This window comes from Pogoniulus pusillus, chromosome 28 (assembly GCF_015220805.1).
Source record: "Pogoniulus pusillus isolate bPogPus1 chromosome 28, bPogPus1.pri, whole genome shotgun sequence".
Classification (NCBI taxonomy): domain Eukaryota; kingdom Metazoa; phylum Chordata; class Aves; order Piciformes; family Lybiidae; genus Pogoniulus; species Pogoniulus pusillus.
In genome coordinates this window covers 5005365-5019664 of record NC_087291.1, presented here as the reverse complement: position 1 = coordinate 5019664, position 14300 = coordinate 5005365, and the positions used below count along the sequence as shown (strand labels likewise).

Genomic DNA, 14300 nt, shown 5'->3' with positions numbered 1-14300 from the left:
GCACAAGGAACACTCTGATCTTAAGCATATGCTGAATGAAAATGAAAAAGCATGTAAGGAACGATGTAGGGGACAGACATTTCCCACTCATCTCCTTCATTAGCCCTCTGAAAACAGCTGTTTTCTGTGAGATGAAAAAAATCCAGCACAGGACTTCTTACGCAGAAGGAGTGGTACACTATCACAACCAGCTGCAAGCCTACGACTACAAGAAGCTTGAGGGATATCCCCCCCCCTTACTCTACAGAAATAATCCTATCAAAAATAATTAAAACTTTTTTTTTTTCCTTTTGAAAAGGCACTTTGATGGTGAAGCCTTTAGCTATATACATATTTCTGTGTGCAGGTATACACATATGTGCATGCCTATGTGGCGCCACGCACGCATGTTTGTACAGCGCTAACCCCTTCAGTAAGCTCGGGTTTGCTAGGAGAGGATTTTACAGCTTGCAGTTTAGGAGTTACTTATAGAAGAGATTCCACTTAGGAAATCAAACTGTGAATCCCCCTGCTTCAAAGTGTTGAAATGGAGATAGATCTCTCTGCTGACAAGCCTGCACTCTATAATATTTTGTTTGCATCCTAATTGAAGGTTGAATGTTGTTAAAATCCCAAATTCATTTAGCAGTTGTGAAAATTTAAGTTCAGTTGATACAAAACACTTGATCGTTAATGCAGTGTTTTCTGCTAAGAGACAAGGAAAATTTCACCACAAATAAATGCTTCCAGTCTAAGGTTGTCAATTCTTACAACATGACTTCCAAATTCCATGCCCTATTAATTCCCGGCATATTTAAAGCTTAATAATTTAGTGATTTATCCCAATTTCATTTATACTTTCAAACCCACTTTGAACAAATCTGAGGTGCCACTGGAGATCATAACAGTGGTCCTGGTTAAGTCAAATAATAATTACAGTGCTTTCACTTTAAAGATGAGATTATTTTTAATTATTGAGTGAAGTACTTGAGGTACCATACTTCTATAATTACGCTACTCATTAAATGGTTATTGAAAGCTGAAATGTAATTTTAATGACAGCTACCTATTTTTCTTTGCACACTTTATAGATGACAGATCAGTCAGGAATTCTAGTTTGCTCCAAAAAAAAAAAAACAAACCCATCCTTGCAGCTGCACTAGTTCTTTCAGGTGTAAAACAATTAGGCTGTGCTTAAAAAAAAACCCAGCAAACTGAAAACATTTAGCTTTTCCCCCTCAGATGTTATTTATATGAAATACAGGAACCAGTAAAAACAGCACAATAATGCATGGATAGGTTTTTTTTTGCTTCATAACAGCAATACCAAAAATCTGGCCCTAAGATGCTACAAACAATATCTCCAAAAAATCAGTGATGGTACAAATAGGCAAGAATGATTTTAGTCAAAATGTGCTCCTCATATCATGCAAAAAAGAATTTAAAGCCCCTGCTTAACAGATTGCAGACCTTTATTGTGAGTATAAAGGGGTAATCAACATACAATAAGCATTTTACAGTGTATTAAAACTATATATAATGCCACGAGACTCTTTTGCTTTTTGTAACACCGAGGTTCACAACTCCTCCAACATTAAATTCTTTCATGCTATTTACTCCACAGATGAGATGTTCATCAACTGGGCTGGGTAAAATTTATTCTAGGATCTAGGATTCTCTGACAATTGACACCACAGAGTTGCTGCCTCAGAAATGAACACCTAAGGACTTACAGCCTGTGTTTTAATCCTTTATACAGAATGCTTGAAATTCAGCTCCTCCAACCTAAAATTCTTTCAATCCTTTATACAGAATGCTTGAAATTCAGCTCCTCCAACCTAAAATTCTTTCAATCCTTTATACAGAATGTTTCAAATTCAGCTCCTCCAACCGAAAATTCTTTCAATCCTTTATACAGAATGTTTCAAATTCAGCTCCTCCAACCGAAAATTCTTTCAATCCTTATACAGAATGTTTCAAATTCAGCTCCTCCAACCTAAAGTTCATTCAATCCTTTATACAGAATGTTTCAAATTCAGCTCCTCCACCCTAAAATTCTTCCATGCTATTTACTCCACAGATCAGATACTCATCAACTGATCTGGATAAAATTTAATCCACAATCTAGGATCCTCTGACAATCGACACCACAGAGTTGTTGTCTCAGAAATGAACTCCTAAGGACTTGCAGCCTGTATTTCAATCCCTTATACAGAATGCTTGAAATTCATCTCCTCCAACCTAAAATTCTTCCATGCTATTTACTCCACAGATCAGATATTCATCAACTGATCTGGATAAAATTTATTCCACAATCTAGGATCCTCTGACAATCGACACCACAGAGTTGTTGTCTCAGAAATGAACACCTAAAGACTTGCAGCCTGTATTTCAATCCTTTATACAGAATGTTTGAAACTCAGCTCCTCCAAACTAAAATTCTTTCAATCCTTTATACAGAATGCTTCAAATTCAGCTCCTCTAACCTAAAATTCTTTCAATCCCTTATACAGAATGTTTCAAATTCAGCTCCTCCAACCTAAAATTCTTCTATGCTATTTACTCCACAGATCAGATATTCATCAACTGATCTGGATAAAATTTATTCCACAATCTAGGATCCTCTGACAATCGACACCACAGAGTTGTTGTCTCAGAAATGAACTCCTAAGGACTTACAGCCTGTATTTCAATCCTTTATACAGAATGTTTGAAACTCAGCTCCTCCAACCTAAAATTCTTTCAATCCTTTATACAGAATGTTTCAAACGCAGCTCTTCCAACCTAAAATTCTTTCAATCCTTTATACAGAATGTTTCAAATTCAGCTCCTCCAACCGAAAATTCTTTCAATCCTTTATACAGAATGTTTCAAATTCAGCTCCTCCAACCTGAAATTCTTTCAATCCTTTATACAGAATGTTTCAAATTCAGCTCCTCCAACCGAAAATTCTTTCAATCCTTTATACAGAATGTTTCAAATTCAGCTCCTCCAACCTGAAATTCATTCAATCCTTTATACAGAATGTTTCAAATTCAGCTCCTCCAACCTAAAATTCTTCCATGCTATTTACTCCACAGATCAGATACTCATCAACTGATCTGGATAAAATTTAATCCACAATCTAGGATCCTCTGACAATCGACACCACAGAGTTGTTGTCTCAGAAATGAACTCCTAAGGACTTGCAGCCTGTATTTCAATTCTTTACACAGAATGTTTCAAATTCAGCTCCTCCAACCTAAAATTCTTTCAATCCTTTATACAGAATGTTTCAAATTCAGCTCCTCCAACCTAAAATTCTTTCAATCCTTATACAGAATGTTTCAAATTCAGCTCCTCCAACCTAAAATTCTTCCATGCTATTTACTCCACAGATCAAATATTCATTCATCAACTGGTCTGGATAAAATTTATTCTAGGATTCTCTGACAATCGATACCAGAGAGTTGTTGTGTCAGAAATGAACACCTAAAGACTTGCAGCCTGTATTTCAATCCCTTATACAGAATGTTTCAAATTCAGCTCCTCCAAACTAAAATTCTTTCAATCCTTTATACAGAATGTTTCAAATTCAGCTCCTCCAACCTAAAATTCTCCCATGCTATTTACTCCACAGATCAGATATTCATCAACTGGTCTAGATAAGATTTATTCTAGGATCTAGGATTCTCTGACAATCAACACCACAGAGTTGTTGTCTCAGAAATGAACTCCTAAGGACTTGCAGCCTGTATTTCAATTCTTTTCACAGAATGTTTCAAATTCAGCTCCTCCAACCTAAAATTCTTTCAATCCTTTATACAGAATGCTTCAAATTCAGCTCCTCTAACCTAAAATTCTTTCAATCCTTTATACAGAATGCTTCAAATTCAGCTCCTCTAACCTAAAATTCTTTCAATCCTTTATACAGAATGTTTCAAATTCAGCTCCTCCAACCTAAAGTTCTTTCAATCCCTTATACAGAATGCTTCAAATTCAGCTCCTCTAACCTAAAATTCTTTCAATCCTTTATACAAATGTTTCAAATTCAGCTCCTCCAACCTAAAATTCTTTCATGCTATTTACTCCATGGATCTGATAATCATCAACTGGTCTGGATAAGATTTATTCTAGGATCTAGGATTCTCTGACAATCAACACCACAGAGCTGCTGTCTCAGGAATAACTCCTAAGGACTTACAGCCTGTAATTCAATCCCTTATACAGAATGTTTCAAATTCAGCTCCTCCAACCTAAAATTCTTTCAATCCTTTATACAGAATGCTTCAAATTCAGCTCCTCCAACCTAAAATTCCTCCATGCTATCTACTCCACAGATCAGATATTCATTCATCAACTGGTCTGGATAAAATTCATTCTAGGATTCTCTGCCAATCGACAGCAGAGAGTTGTTGTGTCAGAAATGAACACCTAAAGACTTACAGCCTGTATTTCAATCCTTTACACAGAATGCTTGAAATTGACTGCATTTGTCCATTGTTCCAACGGCTGCTATCACGTTCAAATTAAGCTTTCCTTTCTCCCTACGAAAACCAAACAGAAGAGTAAATTTGTTTCATTAACAATATTAAAGCAAAGAGTTTGCTGTATGGGGAAAAGGCAATAAAGTTTTGAAGAGGGAAAAACTGCTTTGTTCCTTCAATCCCCTAGTTGAAATTAATTATAGCAAATGTTTATGAAAACATCTGTTCCATACAGTTATAAATTCTTAATTTTAGCATGGGCGATTCCAGGCTCCTCTATTATCTTGAAAGAGAGCAGCCTGACAATGGAAAGGTTTACAGAACAGCAGACGATTTGGATTGCTACAGCACCAAATATGCAGTTTGGAAAAGTCTTCAGGATCTCAGTAGCAAGGAAAGAGAAAATACAGTCCAAAAAAAAAAAAAAGATAAAGATGATTGATTTAGGTCTGCTGCAAAGACCAAACACGGCAGGAAGCAAAGAAAAAAGAATATATATAATAAAAGGAAAACTAATCCCAAAACTTAGAGCAAACAGAGATTTTGCTACATAAGTTAGGTCTCTAAAATGTAAACCGTAGTGAAGCTGTGAATTTCTCTGTTCTGCGTTTTGCGGGATTCTCCAGGAGGGAGGGAGGGAGGGAGGAAAGCTCCCGGCACTGCTGCATCGTGTCAAGAGAGGGTGCTGCAGAGTTTCAGATGATGCTGGCGCTGCTTCCCCTTCGGAAGCTCCAGCGCTGCTACCAGCAGCCCTTAAACTCCAGACATTGTTTCGGACTTTTTACGTAACACCCTTGCAACTACAGTGTTAAATTCAATTTACACCAAATAAGCTTTTAAAATGATTAAATGGAGCAAGCTCGAAGCAGTGTACAGAAACTGAAAAGAACGCCTTCAGCTAAAGAATTAAGTGCACTGCACTTTTGATATTTATAAAATAATTATTAGGCTGGAAATTTGAAGAACATTTCACTCTGAGCAAGTTGTTGCACTTTGCTGAAATCAATGTGATGCAACTTTCTGGTGAGCAATCTCTTAAGTACCAACCTGATTCTCTATCCCTTGCTTTAAGTCCGTTTAGCACTAGATGCATACTCTGAACGCATGCACTGCTCGGTGCAGGGGTTTTGGTAGCATTTTAATTTCAACAACTGTGCCCTAAAATATTGTATTTTGCCACTAATGAAATAAAACATTACATGCTGTAATAATGAGCAATCGATGGAGACGGATAATGGTGAGGTTTGACCATTAGAAATACAAAAGGCTTACATTAAGTGAAATCAGAGGATGTTAGGGGCTGGAAGGGACCCAAGGAGATCATCGAGTCCAACCTCTACTGCCACAGCAGGACAGTACTACCTAACACAGATCACAGAGGAACACATCCAGACAGGTCTTGAAAGTCTCCAGAGAAGGAGACTCCACAACCTCTCTGGGGAGCCTGCTCCACTGCTCTAGGACCCTTACAGTAAAGGATAAGGAAACATTTAATTATCCTTTACTATTAATATGAGAAAAACACATAAAGCATTAACTGCTTTTTCTCCTTTAAGCCTGAGGTAGGAATGGAATGCAACTGCCAAACACAACAGAACACCTTCACATACTACTCTGAAAGCTGGTCACGCAGGAAAGGATCACTGACACCAAGGTGCAAAATCAAAGCTGGTTTTAGCCCTGCAGAAAGCTGCTGAACAATATGAGAGGCAGACCAATTGTTTTGCAGTTAAGAAAAAAAAAAACCTTCTGGAGATAACAGTTACTCAAACTCAGTCCATCCTGGTGTCTTTTGGATTGTTAATTTACAACAATCAAGCAGCATCTTCTATGATCTCTCCAGCTAAAAATCACAACTGGATATGTGTAAAGTATACAAACAGGTAAGTAAATTCTCCAGGCAAAAGCTCAGAGAAATAATTCTGTCTGTGCACGTCAGTTTAAATCAAGATGCACAAAACCAAGAGGGTTTCCACTTTAAGTGGAAAATGAAAACACACTGATCCTGTCACCAGGTTAGCCTGTAAATGAAAGGATCACATTTCCACATGTAAAATGTATGCATGAAAAAGCGTGGATGGGAAAAGATACACCAAAGTCTAGATGACTGATTTTGAAATCAGAATGCAGCATCAGTGTTTAAGAAATGTAGCCCCCTTGCAGCTCAATCTAAAATAAATTCAACAATGAGTATGTTCAAAAGACTTGTTTGCAGTATTTCTCCTCCTGATGAAGTCTCTGCATGTACCAAACGAGGCTGTTATACACTGTGTTCTAAACTGAAATCAATAAAACACACAGAAGGAGGAATTTTACTCTAATACCATTGAACTAATTCACTGGAATGCTTGAGAAGAATTCCCTGGTGATTAGGAGGCACTGAAATATTAAATAATTTACATCCAGAGGTGTTTTAATATAATCTCTTTGAGCGTGATGGGAAGGCCAAGTTTAACTGTGCTGGTAGTAGTGATGTGAGCACTTCAGAAAATACACATGCATGGAAAAATAGTTTGACTTCCCATGTAGTGGGGACCACATGATACTACCTTACATAAGCAACTGTGACTTTCAGAAGTCGATAAGCATTTAATCCAGTAATGCCTGACTCTGCTGCTAGCAGCAATAAGACTGCTAAAAGAAAAAATCCACAGGATAAAGTCAAAGCAAAATGTGATTCCTCTAACTTTTTCTTTCAGTTAATGTTTCTCCTACTGCACCTGTCTTTGGTCCATCTTGTTCATATATTTATTCACTTCTGTTCTAATATTCAGAACTACAGCCTGTATCTGTTAGTTAGGATCACTAATGAGTTACCATGTTATAGAATCATAGAATCAACCAGGTTGGAAGAGACCTCCAAGATTATCCAGGCCAACCTAGCACCCAGCCCTATCCAGTCAACTAGACCATGGTACCAAGTGCCTCATCCAGTCTTTTCTTGAACACCCCCAGGGATGGTGACTCCACCACCTCCCTGGGCAGCCCATTCCAATGCAAATCACTCCCTCTGTGAAGAACTTCCTCCTAACATCCAGCCTAGACTTCGCCTGGCACAACTTGAGACTGTGTCCCCTTGACACACAATTGTGTGTTGTGCTAGTTTGAAGCTAGCTGGGATGTTTTGGTGAGAAGAATTAAGGCTGTGAAAAGGAAATAATGGTGAAGGTTACTGCACTCATAGGCTTGCTGAGATATATAAGAACAAGAATACAAATATAGATAAGGGAGTCGCTCTCTGTCTTTGGGGCTGAACTTCTCTCTCTAACCTAACCTGCTGTCTGTGTGACTAATCCATCTGCTTCCTAACCCTCCTGGCTGACCCTCCAAAATTACCTTGAACATAAGGGAAGATCTGGGGTAAGGTAGAGGGGTGGGAGGAAAGTGGAAGGGTGTTTGGGAGCTCCTCTTGGGGACTCAAGTTTCTGGGAGGGCTGCTGTATTTCTGTATTACTTTTTACCTTGTATATTTCTGTCTGTATTGGAAATATCTGCTTGTATATTGTGCTAAGCTGCAAACATAAAGCTTCATTCAATTTCCAGAGCTGCTGAGTCTAGTTTGGGTGATTTTCTTAATTGGGGGGGGACATGGGCAACACCCAAACCATCACATATGTATAAGCTCCTAGATCCCCACCAAATGTGACTCCAAAGACTCAGGACAAGCTACAAACGTTTTAATGTAGCCTGATTGAAGTGGAAGCTGTATAAATCGTATCATCTCTAACACCAGGAAATTCTTTAAGAGCATATACACTTAACAAAATAGCAAATTAGCAAAATTGGCAACACAGGAGAGAGTAATCCAGTATAACTAGGCACAAGTAGCACGACTGACCTTTGCACAGAAAGGGAAAAAAAAAACATCTAAAAGCTGCTCAGAGTCACTGCTATGAACTTACATCCCATGATACACAAATGGTGAGTGACTTATCGCTTGCATCCAGAAGAATTTAGCTAATTTTAACTTATAAACAGCCTAAAAAGCCTTTGAGCTATAAATTGCAATAATCTAAAGATGGTAAGAGGCAATAAACATGAGTTAATGACTCAGCATCCTCCTGAGATAGCACTGGTCATGCAGCTTTGCTTAATCTTAGACATGCACAATCATTGTAAAAAGGGGGTCTCCAGAGACCATTTACATTGACAGTAAGAAAAACACACCATCCCTTTCTATGTTTGTGGGCTACTACTGTCCTTTAATTTACTTTAATTACATCCTATTTTTAACCATATCTTCCAGATAGATGCAATCCTTCAGTTTGGGATAATAAATTGTGTATTAAGCGTAGCTGGATTTTCACATTCAAAAGTGTTAATGAATATTCCATCAAGTCTAAAGGGGGAAAAAAAAAAGAGCAGAAAAAGATTGAGCAGAAGTTTCCTAACAGTGTTGTTCTGCTAAGATGAAATGATAGTAGAAGACAAAAGAGGAAGGATTAAGTGCTCTTTTATTGAAATAGAATTGCCCTTTCAACAAGAAGCTAGGTGCTCTTCAACTGACAGTAACAGGTTTCTGAGAAGAAAGGTCAGCCTGGCCAGGAAGCCACTTGATAGTTATATACAGCTTTGCCTCCTAAAGTTGGGGAAGTGGTCTCAGGATAAGCAGGACTAGAGGTTAAAAAGAGCAGGAGGAATTCTGCTTTTTCTCTTTGCTGTGCCTTATCAAAGGGAGCTACTATAACAGGCTGATGACTTACAGCACTAGTGAAGGATGCCAAAGGCTTCTCCAGAAAGCAGAACTTTCTTGGACCTCCTTCCTTGAGTGTAAATATATTCAGGAACATTGTGAAAATCAGACCACTTTCCTTTGCTCAGGACATACATGCAAAGACGTTTAGCCTGAATTCAGAGCATCCATGTGGGTGCTGTGCTGACACGTGTAATTAGCTGTTTGCTTAACTGCAATGGGAGAACAGACAGCAGCCATGGTTAGAGGGCAACCAGAAACACAAAAAGAAGCAACACAACTGCTGCAAATGGAAACAGAAATTCAGGAACAGGAGAAACTAAAAGGCAGTGGAGCATGCATCCCATAGAGGTGCTGGCAGCACCCCTGAGAGCTAACAGCTGAACCGTGGGTTTTGGCTCTGGGGAAGGGGAAGCAGATGAGAAGTTAGAAAGCTGTCACAGAGATGCAAGCCTGGGCAATGCCTGGACTTTCCTCAAAAGCATTTTTAAAAGGCCATAGAAAGATGTGAAGAGAGTTGAGGCAATATGGGAAGAAGCCAGTTAGTAAAACTTCCAGCACCAGGGAGAGGCACCTGAGCACCCACAGCATCCCTGTGACCCCAGCAAGCTCAGCTCCTCTGGCAGCCTCCCAGCTGCAGCCCCCTCATCCTAACACAAGTCCTGTTGGCACTGCTGGAAGCAGTGAGATCTGAACACCTGACAGGCTACTTTGGATTTCTGTCAACATAAACTGCAGGATAATCTGTTAAATTAGTTAGAAATAGGATCCTGCTCGAATATATTGAAAAGGCATGCTTTTAATAATGGAACTACCTAAGACATTTGGGCAGCATTACAGACAAAAGCACCCAAAAGCAGAGAGGTAAGGAATGGTTTATTAAGCTATGAATACAACATCTTAGGAGTGCATATGATTTTACTTCACAGGGTCACAGGCTCACAGGATGTTAGGGGTTGGAAGGGACTCAAAGAGATCATCCAGTCCAACCCCCCTGCCAGAGCAGGACAATACTATCTAACAGATCACAGAGGAACACATCCAGACAGGCCTTGAAAGGCTCCAGAGAAGGAGACTCCACAACCTCTCTGGGGAGCCTGCTCCAGTGCTCTGTGACCCTTACAGTAAAGAAGTTCCCCCTTGTGTTGTGGCAGAACCTCTTGTGCTGCAACTTACACCCATTGCTCCTTGTCCTATCCCAGGGAGCAGTGAGCAGAGCCTGTACCCACTCCTGGCAGCCTTCAGGTACTTATAAACATCTATCAAATCCCCTCTCAGTCTTCTCTTCTCCAGACTAAGCAGCCCCAGGTCCCTCAGCCTCTCCTAAGCCATGCCCTCCAGTCCCCTCATCATCCTCGTAGCCTTCCGCTGGACCCTCTCCAGCAGATCCCTGTTCCTCTTCAACTGGGGAGCCCAAAACTGAACACAGTATTCAAAATGAGGTCTCCCTAGGGCAGAGCAGACCTAACACAACAGAAAACACATATTTTCTCATTCCTTAGCAAATACACTATGCAACTGAGTTTGAAAAAAAGGCAACTTAAGTCTCTGGGTAGAGTTTAAAGATACCTGAATAAAGCTTAAAGACATTCTGTCAGAAACAGTCTTGAGGTAAGACAATCCAGAAGTGAACTGTTAAAGCACTAAAATCATCTTAGGATACCATTTGCTTGTGACAGCAGCAGTACCTGGCAAACCTGAGAAAGAGAGTCTGGAAAAAAACCTCCAACAGCCTAAAAATAAACCCCAGTGCCATGAAGGCTCAAACACTCAGCCCTGCAAGGGATGTTCTGCTGACAGTGGAGCAGCCTTTATCCTAATCAAGCTAACTATGCAGAAGGAACCTGCACCGGAAAGGGACACCTGAGCTTAAAGCTGCTTGTCTTGGCTTCTTAAGATGAAGCCCTAGAATCCCAATTGGAGGCTGTAATTAGGGCTGCTAATTCGCAGAGTATGTTGTGTATCTTAGTATCATAGAATCAACCAGGATGGAAGAGACCTGCAAGATCATCCAGTCCAATCTAGCACCCAGCCCATTCCAATGCCAATCACTCTCTCTGACAACAACTTCCTCCTAACATCCAGCCTAGACCTGCCCTGGCAAAACTTGAAACTGTGTCCCCTTGTTCTGTTGCTGGTTGCCTGGCAGAAGAGACCAACCCCACCTGGCTACAGCCTCCCTTCAGGTAGTTGTAGGCAGCAATGAGGACACCCCTGAGCCTCCTCTTCTGCAGGCTGCACACCCCCAGCTCCCTCAGCTTCTCTTCATAGGGTTTGTGCTCCAGGCCTCTCACCATCTTCATTGTCCTTCTCTGGACACCTTCCAGCACCTCAACATCTCTCTTGAATTGAGGAGCCCAGAACTGGACACAGTACTCAAGGTGTAGCCTGACCAGTGCTGAGTACAGGGACAGAATAACCTCCCTTGTCCTACTGGCCACACTGTTCCTGATCCAGGCCATTCTCAACAGGCTTCATTCACAGTGTTACCAGCAACACTATATTCAGACCCCACAGAACTCAAGGGACGTGATGGAAAAGATCTCTGCATAGGCTGGATGTTAGGACGATTACTTTCCAGTTGCCAACAACAGGACTTAGCAATTCTCTTTGTATTAAGTTTCTATCAGTTTAATTCTCCCGTTGCTGTCTACAACTACCTGAAGGGAGGCTGCAGCCAGGTGGGGGTTGGTCTCTTCTCCCAGAAACAGAAGAAGGGGACACAGTCTCAAGTTGTGCTGGGGGAGGTTTAGGCTGGATGTTAGGAGGAAGTTGTTGGCAGAGAGAGTGATTGGCATTGGAATGGGCTGCCCAGGGAGGTGGTGGAGTCACTTTCTCTGGAGGTGTTCAAGAAAAGGCTGGAAGGGGCACTTAGTGCCATGGTCTGGTTGATTGGACAGGGCTGGGGGATAGGTTGGATTGGATGATCTTGGAGGTCTCTTCCAACCTAGCTGATTCTCTGATTCTCTGATTCTATTCTATGACTGGCTAGGGCTGGGTGCTAGGTTGGAGTGGACAATCTCGGAGGTCTCTTCCAACCTGGCTGATTCTCTGATTCTCTGATTCTATTCTATGACTGGTGATACTTGGTGATACTGTGACTGGCTAGGGCTGGGTGCTAGGTTGGAGTGGATGATCTCGGAGGTCTCTTCCAACCTGGCTGATTCTATGATTTAGGCATAGCCATCGCATGGAATTAAAGGATTTTAAGTATAGGTACAGAATTTACACACCCACTATGGGAGTCAAATTCAAGATAGGAGCTAACTCAGGCAGAGGCATTATGTGAAAAAGTACTATATGCTGTGCCTGCAGGTCATAGGAAAGAGCAAGGAAGAATACATACATCTGAATGAGTTTTCCATTTCCTCTCATTGGAATGACAGTGAATAAAGATGACGAAAATTACAGCATGTGAATACCAGTGTAATTACTGAATAGTTCCCCACATAATTATGCAAAACAGATCTATCCATAAGTTAATGTAGCCATTTCCTTTCTGAAACAGAATTGCCATGCCATCCATCAGTCACCCCAAAATACAAATCTTAGATGACTTAAGTACACAGAATTTACTCATTTGGTCTGTAATAGAAGCAAGGCATGTGGGTAGAAATAAAGGTTTAATGAAACAAAATAACACACTCCACCAGGGAAAACACATTCTGCCCAAAGAAAAAAAAAAAGTCATGTAAATAAGTGGAGACTATTTGATAAATATAGCCCCAAAGGTTATATTTTTACTGCAAGAATATAAATATTGTACTTGCTGTAGAGTTTAACTAGAAACATTAATTGCTTCCTAAATACAATAATATCCATTCCTTCCAAACGGTGAGGTCTCATTTCTTCTGCTGCAAGATGTAATCAATTACCTAACAAAAATGTTTACCTTAATGACAATGACTCTGTATTTTAATTTTTGATACCACCAATTTTACTTTTGCTTAGAACTGAACTCCCTCAGGCGTTCTTTTGTGTCAGCTGTTAATTTCTAGCGGTGGTAAAGTTGCCTTAAGCTTCTTTTAACATCTACTGGACATGACCTCATAAAATTTAATGCCATTCATTAACCCCAAGCACTTCACTTTACACAGTAATGTCAGGCATCTGACTTTTCAGTGCATGAGAAATCCAAGTGGGAACTGTTTGAGAGATACAAATTACAAACCATTTGAGTGCTAGAAGGAGCAGCAATGAACAATATTAAAGGGTGAATCAAGACCTGAGCAAAAATAGGGTTCTTGTGGTGCCCTCTACCTAGAATTATAAAACATTTATACAAACAAGGAGGCAGCTGCAACGTGATCATTTTGGCTTGTGAAAGGGCTGAGATTCAGAGCTGGGGCTGTCAGTTTTTTTACACTGTCTGAAGTAGATGGGATGCACAGTCCTACTTGCAAGGCCTCAGGCAGTTTGGAGGAGCACAGGTGCTCAGACCATCATATTTCCTGCAAAGGCCATGCACCAGCAGGACGAGGGTAAGCCAGAGCAAACAGCCTCTTTGATGTGCTCCTCCCTTATTTCCTGCACAAATCTTGCCTAGGTTTAGCTTCAGAGTGTGGTTGCTCTTCTGATTTTGGTTATGTACCAAGAAAGCTTTCAGAGGGACAGCACTGTTTTTATTTTCCCTGAGATGCACAGATGGGTGATGTCTGCTTAACTCATTTAACCATATTTCCCAGTGGCTTCACACATGTTGGAGAAAATGTGGAAAATTCTAGAGGTGAATGAAAATAATACAATTTTCTGGCTTCTCTTGAGCCAGTCAAGGACGTTCCTTGTGGGGAGAGGAAAGTGAGTGACAACCTGTCAATGCCTTGACTGTAAAAGGGCACAAGGTTGGGAGCACAGTGGTTTATTTTCTGTTTCAGTTGGCTCAAGAGCTATCTAGACATCCTCTGTGAAAAAGGACAGTGCTACACAGCTAGAAACATGGTTCAGGAGAGCTCCCAATAGCAATCTGCTTATTCAGCTCTGTTACACAAAATCCCCTCTCCTACTCTGGTACACAGGGCTTGCTTTTTCTTGGTGTCACAGGCTGTTACATTCCGGGTTAAGCAGTTGATGCTGTTAGAGCAGGGATCAGCTTAACATTTCTATACAAATTACACAAGGTAGCTATAAATTGTTTCATGAGAGCCCATGTGAGATTTGACTCT

General features: G+C 40.5%; 1 protein-coding gene across 2 annotated transcripts in view; it reads right to left on the bottom strand.

Annotated features, from left to right (window-relative positions):
• Positions 1-14300, bottom strand: part of TBC1D5 (TBC1 domain family member 5) — a 407277-nt gene that overhangs the window by 205325 nt on the left and 187652 nt on the right. The gene's annotated exons all lie outside the window — the stretch shown is intronic.